Source organism: Drosophila simulans, chromosome 2R, assembly GCF_016746395.2.
Source record: "Drosophila simulans strain w501 chromosome 2R, Prin_Dsim_3.1, whole genome shotgun sequence".
Lineage (NCBI taxonomy): Eukaryota > Metazoa > Arthropoda > Insecta > Diptera > Drosophilidae > Drosophila > Drosophila simulans.
Window position 1 is genome coordinate 7,740,984 of NC_052521.2, and position 13,146 is coordinate 7,754,129.

At 40.2% G+C, this 13,146-nt stretch overlaps 1 protein-coding gene across 2 annotated transcripts in view; it reads right to left on the reverse strand.

Annotated features, from left to right (window-relative positions):
* The window catches only part of LOC6733850 (potassium channel subfamily T member 2), a 97,415-nt gene that overhangs the window by 73,602 nt on the left and 10,667 nt on the right, over positions 1 to 13,146 (reverse strand). The window lies entirely within an intron of this gene.

Below are 13,146 nucleotides of genomic sequence, written 5' to 3' on the forward strand. Positions count from 1 at the left end.
TAAAAATGTTCACTTGAAAATAATTCGCTGCGCTCGGTAAACAATGCCAAGGGACAACGGGGCGGATCGATTTTGGGCGAAAAAAAACGGAGTAACTTCAAACGAAAAACGGAGTAACTTCAAACGAAAGTGTGCTAAAAAAAAGTCCTCGTTTGCAGCCACGCACTTGAAGGCATTCTCGACTTGCCGCACAGTTTTAAACTCTCACATTTTTTACTGTTTTTCGACGTATTTTCGCTATATATTATCATTACTTTCCAAACGAGCCCAAGGACACACAATAACTTTCACTCTCTGCAGCCCAGCCTTCGCTTTATATTATATATTTCCTTTTTTGGCCTGACATTTTCCACTAATTAACACAACAAATCCGGCGGCACGTGGGCGATGGCCTCGTTTGGCCCACCACAAACGCGAGCAAGATAATGCCGTTCAAATACACTCTGATTAATTCGCGAAGGTGACAGTCGCGCACACCATACCGCATATATTCAGCTCGATTCCGGGGATATATGGCTCAATTCGTCGTCGAGGCGTTCTGCATCCAACTGGCAGCACAAACGAACTGAGGCACTGCTACCAATCTTTTCGTAACTGGCTCCAGCAGGCGTCCAAAGTCCAAACAAATATGCAAACCTTGTTTAGTCACTTTAAAAAAACTACTTCTTTGTAAACTTGTTGGTTTTTAGCTTTTAATTGCCGAATGAAAGGAACTGATATCCTTTCAACCATTTTAATAGTTGGCAACAGAAGAGTATAACGACATTTTGCCCAGTTGAGCATAGATAAATCTTAATTATGCAAACAATAAAACTTTAAGAATAAATTTATCCATTTTGTTGAAAAAACTATCTAGTTCTGATACTGCCGAGACCTTTGGCAACCTAATTAACTTTGCCTTCGCTTACTCCCATTTACCAAAACAAGCCACAAAATAGGGGCTGCACATCGCCGAGTGGCTTGATGAAAGTTAAAGTAAATATATAATAAAGTTAATTGGTATGCAAATTAGCACTGCTTGGCCAATTTCCCCTAAATGGGCGGAGCACAATATACCAGGCAGCCTGCTGAGGGTCGACTGCATTGATGGCAGCGGACGGAATGTGTCATAAAACCTAATTGAAAATTTCAGCCACGAACTGACAACAATCTGTGTGCGGGTGGGTGTGGCAAGAAATATTGTCGAGTGAGCGCCAGATAAGCAAAATAAACTGCAGCATCCCATGAGCCGTGGTGGCATGAAGCTAGTTGCAATGGCCAAAACGAAATGTGTCAAGGCGATTCGGCGGAGGCAACATACAACAGCGAAATACCTGCAGGGGCCTTTCACATAAGCAAACACGACAGCATATGTAAAAATAAAAATGTTCACTTGAAAATAATTCGCTGCGCTCGGTAAACAATGCCAAGGGACAACGGGGCGGATCGATTTTGGGCGAAAAAAAACGGAGTAACTTCAAACGAAAAACGGAGTAACTTCAAACGAAAGTGTGCTAAAAAAAAGTCCTCGTTTGCAGCCACGCACTTGAAGGCATTCTCGACTTGCCGCACAGTTTTAAACTCTCACATTTTTTACTGTTTTTCGACGTATTTTCGCTATATATTATCATTACTTTCCAAACGAGCCCAAGGACACACAATAACTTTCACTCTCTGCAGCCCAGCCTTCGCTTTATATTATATATTTCCTTTTTTGGCCTGACATTTTCCACTAATTAACACAACAAATCCGGCGGCACGTGGGCGATGGCCTCGTTTGGCCCACCACAAACGCGAGCAAGATAATGCCGTTCAAATACACTCTGATTAATTCGCGAAGGTGACAGTCGCGCACACCATACCGCATATATTCAGCTCGATTCCGGGGATATATGGCTCAATTCGTCGTCGAGGCGTTCTGCATCCAACTGGCAGCACAAACGAACTGAGGCACTGCTACCAATCTTTTCGTAACTGGCTCCAGCAGGCGTCCAAAGTCACGCACCACCAGGAGCAGGACGACCCACCAGGCGTGCCTGTGTGCGTGCATCTGTGTCTTGGTCCTTCGAGCCCGCTCTTCATCGGTGCTCTTCTGCATGTCAGCTCTCTTAAGCGAATGTGAACGCTGCACGCAGTTAACTAGAGTTGTCAGCTGGCAAAATCTGAATATAGTATTGCCAAAGTGCTTAGATGCGAAAATCACTATTTCAATAAAACTGTGATCTCACTTTAAAAATGCCTTTAATAAAATATCATCAATGGAATGTAAGAGATTAGTAAGTAACATAATATGTTCGAAAAAGTAAGTAATATCCACCAAATGAAAATATAATAAAAAATGAATTTAGGAATCTTTGTAAAAATAAGATCATATCATATTCAAATCTTATTTATGTACTTCACTTTGCCCTTGCCTTCTGAATATAGCACTATTATTCTTACCCGTTTATTATAGTAATACTATTATAATACCTCCCTATTTTCGCCGGTGTATGACCATTACTTAGTGGGCCTCAACTGCTGGCCAAACACGTGTTATATAAGAAACAAAGAAGCGTAAGAGCAAGCGTGCTCCTCTCGGGCACTGAGAATCAGAATTTTTGCCCCCCCAACAATTTGGCGCCAAAGACACGTGCGGAATTGAAACACGAGGATATCCGTTCCGTTGCGTGTAAACATTGAAGCTTTTCTGTGACGTCAGCTGCGGCCTCATGACGTCAGATGGAAGAGCAAGAGAAAAGTCTACAAAACAAAAAGGGGAACGGAAGAGCGACAAAGCGCCATCTGTGGGAAAAGCTGTGAAACTAACTGGCAGTGTTCTGTTGAAGTAAAAACTGTAAAGGATCCTAAATTAAAAGGAAAGACAGGTCCCCGAGGCATTTTAGACTATTTTTTATATTTCAAGCACGTTTCAACTAACCACTTATAGTGGCTAAATAAACGTAGATATGCCTGCATTTAAAAACTTCCAATCATACTAAAAGAACCAGAAGGCGAAATGAGGTGCAGGAGCAACCGAACCGCCATCAATTCATTTGGGAATTCAAAAACATCAAAATACAATAGGTTCTCCCCCACTTACTTTTGCGTATAATGGAAAGCGTATTGATTTCCATAAGTGATTGATGAACCCGAATTCTAGCGACCCGCCACTAATATACATATGTATATGTACACATGAACCAAGGTCTATGGACTAAAACAAAAGTGCAACTGACAGCGGTTGAGTGGTTGGATGTGGGTGTTCAGGGTGCTCTGGAATCCTTCATTCTATATGCAAATCCCCAAACTTCTACTGCAGCCAGCTTACTATCGAAAATGCATTAGAATCCGCATTAATATTCAGTATAATCCTGCTTTAAAAATTGGTGAAAGGATACGCGTTAGGATGAACATTTGAAAACCTATTAGGGCTTAAACAAGAATCATTGAAATCTATTGAAAGATTAATTTCGATTATAAAAGACTCACAGACACGCTAAATTTAATTTTTAAAAGTGTGTCTTAAATTTAATTTCCTTGAATATCAAGGATATCTTGCCTAAATATTATAGCTTTAAATTGGCTAACTAAATTTCCCTTCAAGCAAGAAGTGTAAACTACATTAAGCTCTATTGCTTCGTTGAAAGCGCAAAATGACACGTTAAGACCTTTTCACCAAATTTCATTAGGGCCAATTCATATTTGAAATAGTTTGCATTACAGGCTGTTTGGGTCTGACAAAAAACTTTCAAAGGGTTTGCCAGAGCTCAAAGATGTCCCCGACTGGATTACACATTCCGGTCAATATGTGGAGCCCAAATGCTGCCATTGATATGCCAAGGAGCAGGCCAAGGGAAACCTCAGCAAACACTGCACCCGAGTGTTAGCAAATGGGCATCTTATGTGCCCATATACGCAAGTGCGTGTGTGGGCTGGAAATTTGTTGTCAATTTCCGGCAATTTGTCGTTGGCAGCCAAATCATTGTGATAAGGGCCAAACGAAGGCATCAGCACCAGCAATGGCAGGAGACCAACACATCCTGTAATGGATCCGCACGGCCTGGCAACGCAATCAACACAACATAATATAAAAGTAAATTAGAATGCTGAGATAGGGCGAAAAAAGCAGGAACTTTGGCGGGTAACTTGTTTCGCCGCTAAATGAGAGTCAAGTGCGAAAATGCGAGTGCGAAAGTGAAAGTGGTGGGAGAAAGTGAACCAGGCCATCGAGGCACTAGCTGATGGGCCAAATTGAGTGTTTTAGCCACCTCCTGCGATGGCAGCTCGCTTGTCAGGTTGTTCCAATTATGCCAGAGTTCAAGAGCCCTCTGATTGCTTAATCTTGCCGGAATGCATTAGTGTGTCAGCCCAGTTAGCACGTACGCACTTACACGGCTCGCTCTTCTTGCCAGCGTAATTAAAATGTCAAAACGAATTTACATGCCACATTCCGGGGCAATACAGGACGCTCTTAGCCAAAAGAAGAAAGAATGGCAATGCCTGGGCCTATCTTTTCGTTTGCGGTTTGCCGTCTGTCAGCTCCAAACAATTGAGAAGAAAACGAAAAATGCCCAACAAAAAGCGCCGGTCGAACAGACAGAAAGATAGTGAAAGTATTTCAACTGCTTTCTGAATAAATAGAAAGCGACCAGAGATGACCAGCAGAGACAAGACATCGCTCACAAACAGACCAAGAGATGCAAAAAGAATAGGCCACAATACTGTTGTCAGGCAGATTATAAACAACTAAACGATACCCTTTGCCAAAGTAGAACAAAAATTTTGCATAACTTAGCAAGCATTTTGAAGAAGTAATCAAACTTTATTTAAAGGGTAAGTGCAGTCAAAACTGATTAGCAGATTAACGGGTATCTGATAGTCGAATCATCGTTATTAATAGCATTTAAAGTGTGCAAACTAACATTTTTCATAGTTATTATAGTAATGAAAGATGCTACACTTTAAGTTTCAGTATATTGCTATGTTTTCCCCGATAAAAGATATCTGGTACCTACGTAAGCAGATTTGAAGTTTCCATTACCACCCACACTCAATTTGCCTACTATGAAAACCGCATTATTGAAATTGAAAAGGAAAGGCCGAATAACACAAACAGATCAAATCTAAGACCAAAGTCCTTCCCCACTGTGCGTTCATGAGCTGTGACCCTGTTGATATGGGCAACCGAAATCACTTGGGACATTAATATAAATAAATTGGCACAGCGTGGCATAAAAAAAATATAAAAAATATGTAAATGTCAACAAATAAGTAACTGTGATATTTATAGCCCCAAAAGAGTCAAGTGAGATGAGGAACTTTAGACAGCAACGTTGAAATATTCGCACAGGAATTGCATTAGAAGGACTTTCTACCTCTGGGGATTTCGAACAGAGATTGCATTTCAGGCAGAAGTCAGGTAGGTTATGCTCCCCTTCTACTGTCTATTTAAATTATGGAAAAATGCAGATGTGTTTACATTAGCAGACACATATTTCAGTTCATGTCTGACTTCATTTTAAAGGTAATAAAAGTTGGGAGTAAATAAAAAAATTAATAAATACCAAGCACATGGTTTATTCACAAATGGACTCACAATACAGCTGTGCTACTTTTGTAAAATATTTTTACACTTCACATACTCGTATGCTTCAAATTTAAAGGCACTTACATAATCTCTTTAAACTTGAATGAATATAAATTAGAGAGAATCCACTTAAATTCCTATTCTATTGGCCTTTTCGCAGATAAATGTTTTGAATACACTTTTTTCCACCGACTAATGGATAGGTAATTTGTTGCATGTAACAAGCTGTGTAATTTGATGTTCCTAAAAAAAAGGGACCTTTTTCATTCGATATTAATTAAATGAAAATATGTATAAAAAGCCAAACAACTGAAAGGTCAGCAGCATGCTAAAATCGGTAATTTTACTCTATTTGAATTGTATCTCTTGCTGATAATAAATGTATTCACTTCTATGTATTATATTCTAACCTTACTTTCTTAAAAACTAGAGCACAAATAAATATTTTATTTTTGGCAATACTTTATTTTTAGCAAGGAAGACGAACTGCCGATGGTGCAAAAGCTTAAATTATTTTCCCAATCGCTTCGCTCACAGCACTCGACACGATTTGGCTTTTTTCATTAGTGTCAGGCTGCCAATGAATCGCAGGACGTGAAAATCGTGGAAATGTGGAAAACGCAGCTGCTGCCGACTCGTCTGGCTCATCAAAAGATTGAAAGGCACGGTTTCGGCGAAGGGAATATTCGAATGCCTAAACTAAATTGCATATTTATGCGAGTCCTGCGAGAGGAACTGCCTGCCACTGAAATACTGATACTGAGATACTACAGCGAAATAAAGGAAAGGAGGTGCGCTCGCACTGCTGGGCATAAATTATGTAACATTTCACGTTTTTTCCCGTTTTTATTATTTTCATTTTTGCTTCGATTTTTTGACGGGTCGTGGCAGTTTTTCCGCGAATCGCGACAATTGCCAAAAACGTCAACCCAAATTTCTGTTGTTTGCCCCAGTGACTGTCAATATTTGTTTTTGTTCATGTGTGTCCTCCGACTTTTGGGACTTTCGGCGAAAGCGTATTTTTGGTTACAAATTTTGATTGACACATAGAATTTAGTTTGAATTCTGTCCAGGCCCCAAACGTGGCGCATTTCCTGTCGGATCAATTAACTGAAGCTTCCCGCAAATCCTGCTCCCCATACCCATTTATCCAAGCTTCGTGCTCGGCGAATCCAAGCCAGTTGCAGAAACCGAAGCCAAAATAAAAAGGAATCGCCAAAGTAAAGAAATGGAAAGGAGACCCCGGCCAGCTTGCTCAATTATGCAAGGACGAAACGTGCCTGGAACTTGGTTAAAAGATACACCGAGCTACAGCAAAAGCCCCGTTTGGTGGACAACATTAAAGGTGTTGGTGCTGAAATCATTCATGGTTCAGATCAGTTATCATCAATAGGATTCAATAGGAATCAAAGTAGAATTTTAATGCTTTTTTTTTATTATGCTGAAAGTGGGTAAAAGAGCATAGCGTGTACTCACTGTACTAACGCTGAGACCTGCCTTGTTGAATTTTGAATAAGACTCCAAGCAGGACGCCCAAGAACCTTGGCGTTGGCTGGGGAAAGTAGCAGGCCCGCTTGAGGGCTAATTGAACGCCATTTGGTTGGACAGTAATTGATGTATGAGTCAGCCATGGATATGCCCGGTCAGGCATTGGGGCATGCTCTCCCGGGGACGTGGTGTTTCCAAATGTCAACCTGGAGGGCGGACTGCTCCGCCTTGGACTGCTTCCGTTTCGAAATGTTTTGCGTTTCGCACAATACGACTGACAATGCATTTCGGTGTCTTGTTGTTGAAACCTAAAGCGCTGGTCCATTAGGAAATTGCGCCATAGATGGAGAGCGGAAAGAAATCAGATGACGGGGCAGTCAAGAGGTCACCGTAGGAGCAATGGACCAAAGGATGTCCTACCTGCCAGCAGTGAGCCAAAAGTGGAGGACCTACATCAGAGGGTTCTCCAGTTTAAATACCATGTTTTTTTTCTCCCTGTGTACACCGACCACGCCCACAGTCAACGCCTACCTCAAGAGGGACCAAAGTGTAAACAAACCCGTTGTTCCACAGTGCACTTTGTCACAAGTGGACAGCGACAACAACAGCGAGCACATCAAGGAAAATGAAGGAAAACTCTACTCTATTTACTTTTCTGCTTTTTTCTCAGCTCTTACCTCCTGTTCGATACTGTAGAACACTTTTGCTGGCTGACCAACTGTTTGCTTTCACTTTCCACGGCTATTTTGGTAGCACTTTTATAGCCTCGCCATTGGAGGTACACATATTCATGTGTGTGAATGCAAAAAGGCTTATAGAAACTAACTAATATTGAGTAGCAGAAAAACAAAAATATATCCTGAAAAAAACTATAAATAAAAGCTATATATATATCACAAAATATGTATATAAAAACTGAGAAGTCTTGGCTAATACTTATGTAGTTTTTCGGAATTCGTACCCCCACTCATTACCAAGCAATTGGGCCAAATGCATTCTCTTTACTTTTCGCCTTACTTTCAAAACCGAAAGCCTTCATTTAATTTTAATTGCTCAAGTGGAGGGAACTCGAAGACAATTGAAACTCTTTGAGGTTTCAACCACCCAGCGATGCCTTCAATTGCCGCAAATGAGCTGCGAGCATTCGTTTTATTTTCCCAAGCAATTAGAGTCCGATTTCTATAATGGTGATTCGCCACACAATCACAGCGAACGATACTCAAGTGCGAAAGGACATGATTTTGATTCAGTAAATTTAATTACATAGATAGAAATTTAATAGACAAATTGTATATCTTAACAAGATGATTATAAGTATTCTATTTCTAACCGTTAATTACAAACAGTTTTTTAAAAGGGAATCATATTACCAGCCGGCTTTTGCTCTAATGAGCCTGTCTAAGACGAAAGCAGTTTTGTGGCCTTAAGCTCCTTCATAAAAATGGCTTACGACATTTCAAGTTGTTCAGCATTTTGTCATCAGATACTAACAAAATAATGCTGGGGTTTCTAACTAATTATGGTTTCTAAGGTCCCAAAAATCATATTTTGGATATATACATGCTACAATGTCAGAAAAGTGACCAGTTTGCTGTATTAAAAATTTATTTAAATATGTCCAAATATAATAACGCGCATATATGCGCATATAAATAAAAGAAAAATTCAAATAAAAAAGTCAATGTACATTTTATTTAAAGCCAACCAAATGCAACAAGAGTGCTAAACTAAAAATGCCACAATCAAATTTTTTTTAAAGCCTATTTCACTCACTTTAGAAACAAAACATTCAACTCTTTGGTTATTTTATGGTTCGTCAATAACGCAGTCGACGAATCCATCAAATCGAAGAAATTAATAACGCATCAGGTGCGTTGAATATATATATATTTTTCCATTTCGCTGGCGCCCCATTGTTTTGCTCATCCTGTCAGGCCAATTGCCGCAAAATGGCAGAGCTAGCCAGAAATCCCTTTAAAATTTGCATAAATTGAAAGCCACCGTAAGCGGTTTTAATGCCGTCAGGATTGTTTTGCCCGCTGGCCCGAATCCTGATTCAATCCGACAATCAGTCGTAGCATTCCGTCAGTCAGTCAGCCGGTCCGCAGTATCCTTCACTTCCACTTGGCTTGGCCCGATTCGGTCCTGTTTCGTTTCGATTCCATCCAGAAAGGATATCCGCTTGTGTGGGCCGCGCCTGCTGGTCTCCTGGTCTATCTGTTCTGCCCACCTTTGCATACCTGGTTCCCTTTGCTTTCGGCCCACGTAATTGCTAAATTTAAAAACGTCTCAGTCGCAGTCATGCATGGCCCAATCGCTAATTAAATTTAAGCATTAACAGAGTTCCTGTCTGCCTGTATTCCTCTCTCGCACCCACACACACACACGCGTACAGTATACAGGACAATGAATTATTATGGCAGGAAATTGAAAAAATTCTTTATTGTTCATTGTATATAGAAATTCGAGAAAGCGGGAGTTCGCCCAAGCGAACGCTATTAAATGCATCATTGACCAACAGGCGAGCTAAAAAGTGTACTTCGTCAGGTAGAAGAAAGAAAAACTGGACGAAAACGTGGACAAATCCCAAAAAGTCAAGCGTTGCTCATGTTTTGCGACACATTTGTTGGTACAAATAAAAAAAAGCTGTCAACACAAAAAACACACATACCGCCCACACACACAGACACAAAGTCAAGGACCAGACAAAACACCTTTTACCCACACCCACACATCGCACAGGAAGCAGCGAGGAAACTTTATTTATAATAGAATTTTCAGGCATGACCATACTCTCAATGACGTCAGGGCCATGTAGATTTTGGCAGTACTTTTAAAATAACAAGTGTCCATTTAGGAGCAGTCTTATTTAGATATTGTAGTATTTATGGCCATGAAGTAAATTTTAAAATGAAACATTTATTTGCAATATGCTTAAATCTACGTTAGATTTGATTTTAAGTGATTTCAAAAGCAATATTTTTAGCAATTTTAACATTATTTTTCTTCTGCTTGCACTGCATAGCATATATAGGAGCTTCACAAGTTTTTAGAAATATTTGTTAGGGTATATATGTATTCGTTCTGTTTAAATGAACTCTTTAAGCCCGAGAACCGTTCACTGGCTTCTGATGCTTTGCTTCTCACTGGTAGCCGCAAATTGCCTTTTTCGCACGTTGATTGATTTTGGAACTTTTTCTTTGAGCAGAACTCCCTGAACCGCCCCCCTAAAGCCCCCAAAACTGGAGGCTTCTTTGCTCTCAGCACAAAAGTGGTAATAAAATGGCTGCAATTCGGATGCCATCGCAATTGTTCGACTCGGTTTCGCCTTGGCTGACCTCCATCGATCCTATAGTTGCTGAACACATAATTATTTATTTACGAGTGTTCATTCATTGATGAACACAAACGCTGTTTATATTGCTCTTTTGCCCTTCAGACCGATGCCAAATGTGAGGGTTCAGGCCCATTCACCTCGCCAGAAGTGCGGCCTTCTTTCGCTTTTTGTTGCCAGGTGTGTAAAAATAGTCAGTGACGTTGCCAAAGCTGGGAAACGGAAACGGAAACATTCAGGATAACCACTCTGCATGCCTCTGCGGCAAATTTGTATTTATAAAACTAATTCTATGACCGTGAATTGTAGTGAAAATAGAACATTAAATGGGGAGTATGAGAAGCCTTTTATATGTGTTATAACTTCTTCAAATTTTATATATGTTATTAAAGTCCAACCATCTTAACATTGCACATTCGTTAGCCATGAAAAACATAACATGAACTATTACTTTATTACTTTAATATTCTTTGCTGGCTAGAGGATAATTGGAATCATTTTCAGACTGTGGCTCTCAGCAGAAATCAACTAGCGTAACTTTATATTTACCCAGTAGATTAAATCACTGAAGCCGTCAGGTCGGCAGAAGCCGCCAGTCTTAATAGCGGAACACTAGGGATACTAAATTTAGAACTGTATGCATAATGCACATCATTTTACAAGCATTAATGCGACAGGAGAGCCTCCAAGGACCCTGCGGCATGTACTCCATGTAGTGCCAGACATATCCATTATTGAGAGCGCAATGGCAACAGCCTGTGGGTGCGTTGTACACAATGCTATTATAATTATAGTCGTGTGGATTAAGCCAGTCAGCTCCGCCTCCCTCGTCACTCAGCTCAGCTCCTCGAGGATTAACCTGGGACGGAACTGGGGTATGTGAGGAACCAGCCACCTGTCCAACTTGTCATAAAGGGGGAGCCGACCAAATGTGGGCAAATAACGTTCATTGGTATTGAGTCCACTTATTACCCTACATTGGAATCAAATTTAAGTAAAGCATAAAACAGTTGGGAGCAATTAATATCACCAGCGCTAGGTGGCGCTTTGCTGCTTTAATATCTGTCGGTTCTGCGTCAATTTAGACTTTTCCTCTGTTATTTTCTTTCGAATAAACCGCTAACATTCAGCTTGCATTTACTAAGGGTGAAATAATGGGTATCTGATATTCGCAGCACTCGAGTAGAAGAAAAAACTTACACAACTATTTGAAGATTCTTAATTTAATGCCGTTCGGATAATGACTTATTTAGGAAGTCAAATAAAAATGTATAATATGTGGATTATTGATTCAATATTTTTATAGAATATATATACAAACCACCTAGACAAACGATTTTATTTAATAAGCGCAAGTCTGTATGAATGTATGAACTTTGTTAAGTACGGGGTAGAAAACTAATAACTTGCAGGCAGCACTGCAGTTGAATGTTAGTGGAAAATGGAAAAACGACCAGAAAGGGAAGCGATTTACATAAGTTATTATGGTAAACCACACAAGTGTGTCGGCTCACGTGAGGGATGTGTCCGAAAGATGTACGAATGTAAATGGAAAATGTCAGAAGTTGTATTTCACAAGCAGGCCCCTTCAAAATTTCCATATTCCCAGATAAGCAGCATAATCAGCACTAATGGATACGCCGAGGTATTTCCACGAAGGCCAAAGCTGCACTTTCGCTGCGGACAAACCAAGTGAAGTCAGGGCCACCTATCAGGTGCTCGCGGGAAAATTGTGTTAAACGTGCGAAAGCGAGTAATGCGCCATTACTCAGCCTGGAAAAGCATTTCCCTGATTTTCTCGCATTTTCCCGTTCAAACTTGTTGAGGGCATTACCCGCTGTTGCTTTCGTGGTTTTCGCTGGGCATTTTGCCACTTATGTATAATGAGCAAGTCTTTGGGCCAAAAACCCTTTTCCAGAGAAGGTAAACAAAGGCCCAGTCGGCTTAATTGAACATTTTACTCATGTTACGCAGTGAAAAATTGTGTGCACATTTTCCAAATCATTTCAAGTGCGCACAACCCAGAATGTTGGTCGGGAATTTGTTTGCTAATGAAGCCAAAGTGGATTGTATACGGTAACTTTAAGTGACGCGAACTCTGATCTTTATTAGCAGGTCGGAAATGTTATATTTGTCCCGGAATGCGGACAATTTCATCTGTTAACGAGGACCAACAAATTGCCAACTTGCTCGGCTCGAACGTGCGGCCATTAAAATCACGAATTCCACAGCCATTTGGAGGGGCAATTAAATATTTGGGGCTTGGACACCGCCTTAAAGGACGGATTAGGCCATAAAAGTGTTGTATTTAAGGAGCCATAAATCATGATCTTGCCATGCCGTCGTCAACGCTCACAAAACAAAAGCGTAATTTCCGCGTACATATTAAATATTTCGCATAAAAGTAAAAGGGTTTTGCCGAAAAGGTTTACACTGTGTCACAAAGCCTTTAAGTCAAAACGGAAAGTCCTTAAAGAATAAAGGATATGAAATGCTCTTACCACAGACTTAGGCATATTAAAGACACTATATAACAATAACTTTTAAATTAATCTCAGTTTTTCTTGAATAATCCAAACTTTCTAGAAAATACAATGAATAGCTATTGTAATAAGCATTTGAGTTATATATCGATTTATATATCCATTTTACATTTTATCAAAAGTTAATAAAATGCGAAATTGAATCCGTCATCGAGTCGTGGGTAGAGCGAGTAAATAAATTTGCGCATATGCCAGCCCTTCTGTGGGTTTTGTGGCACAGAGCCCAAGGCTCG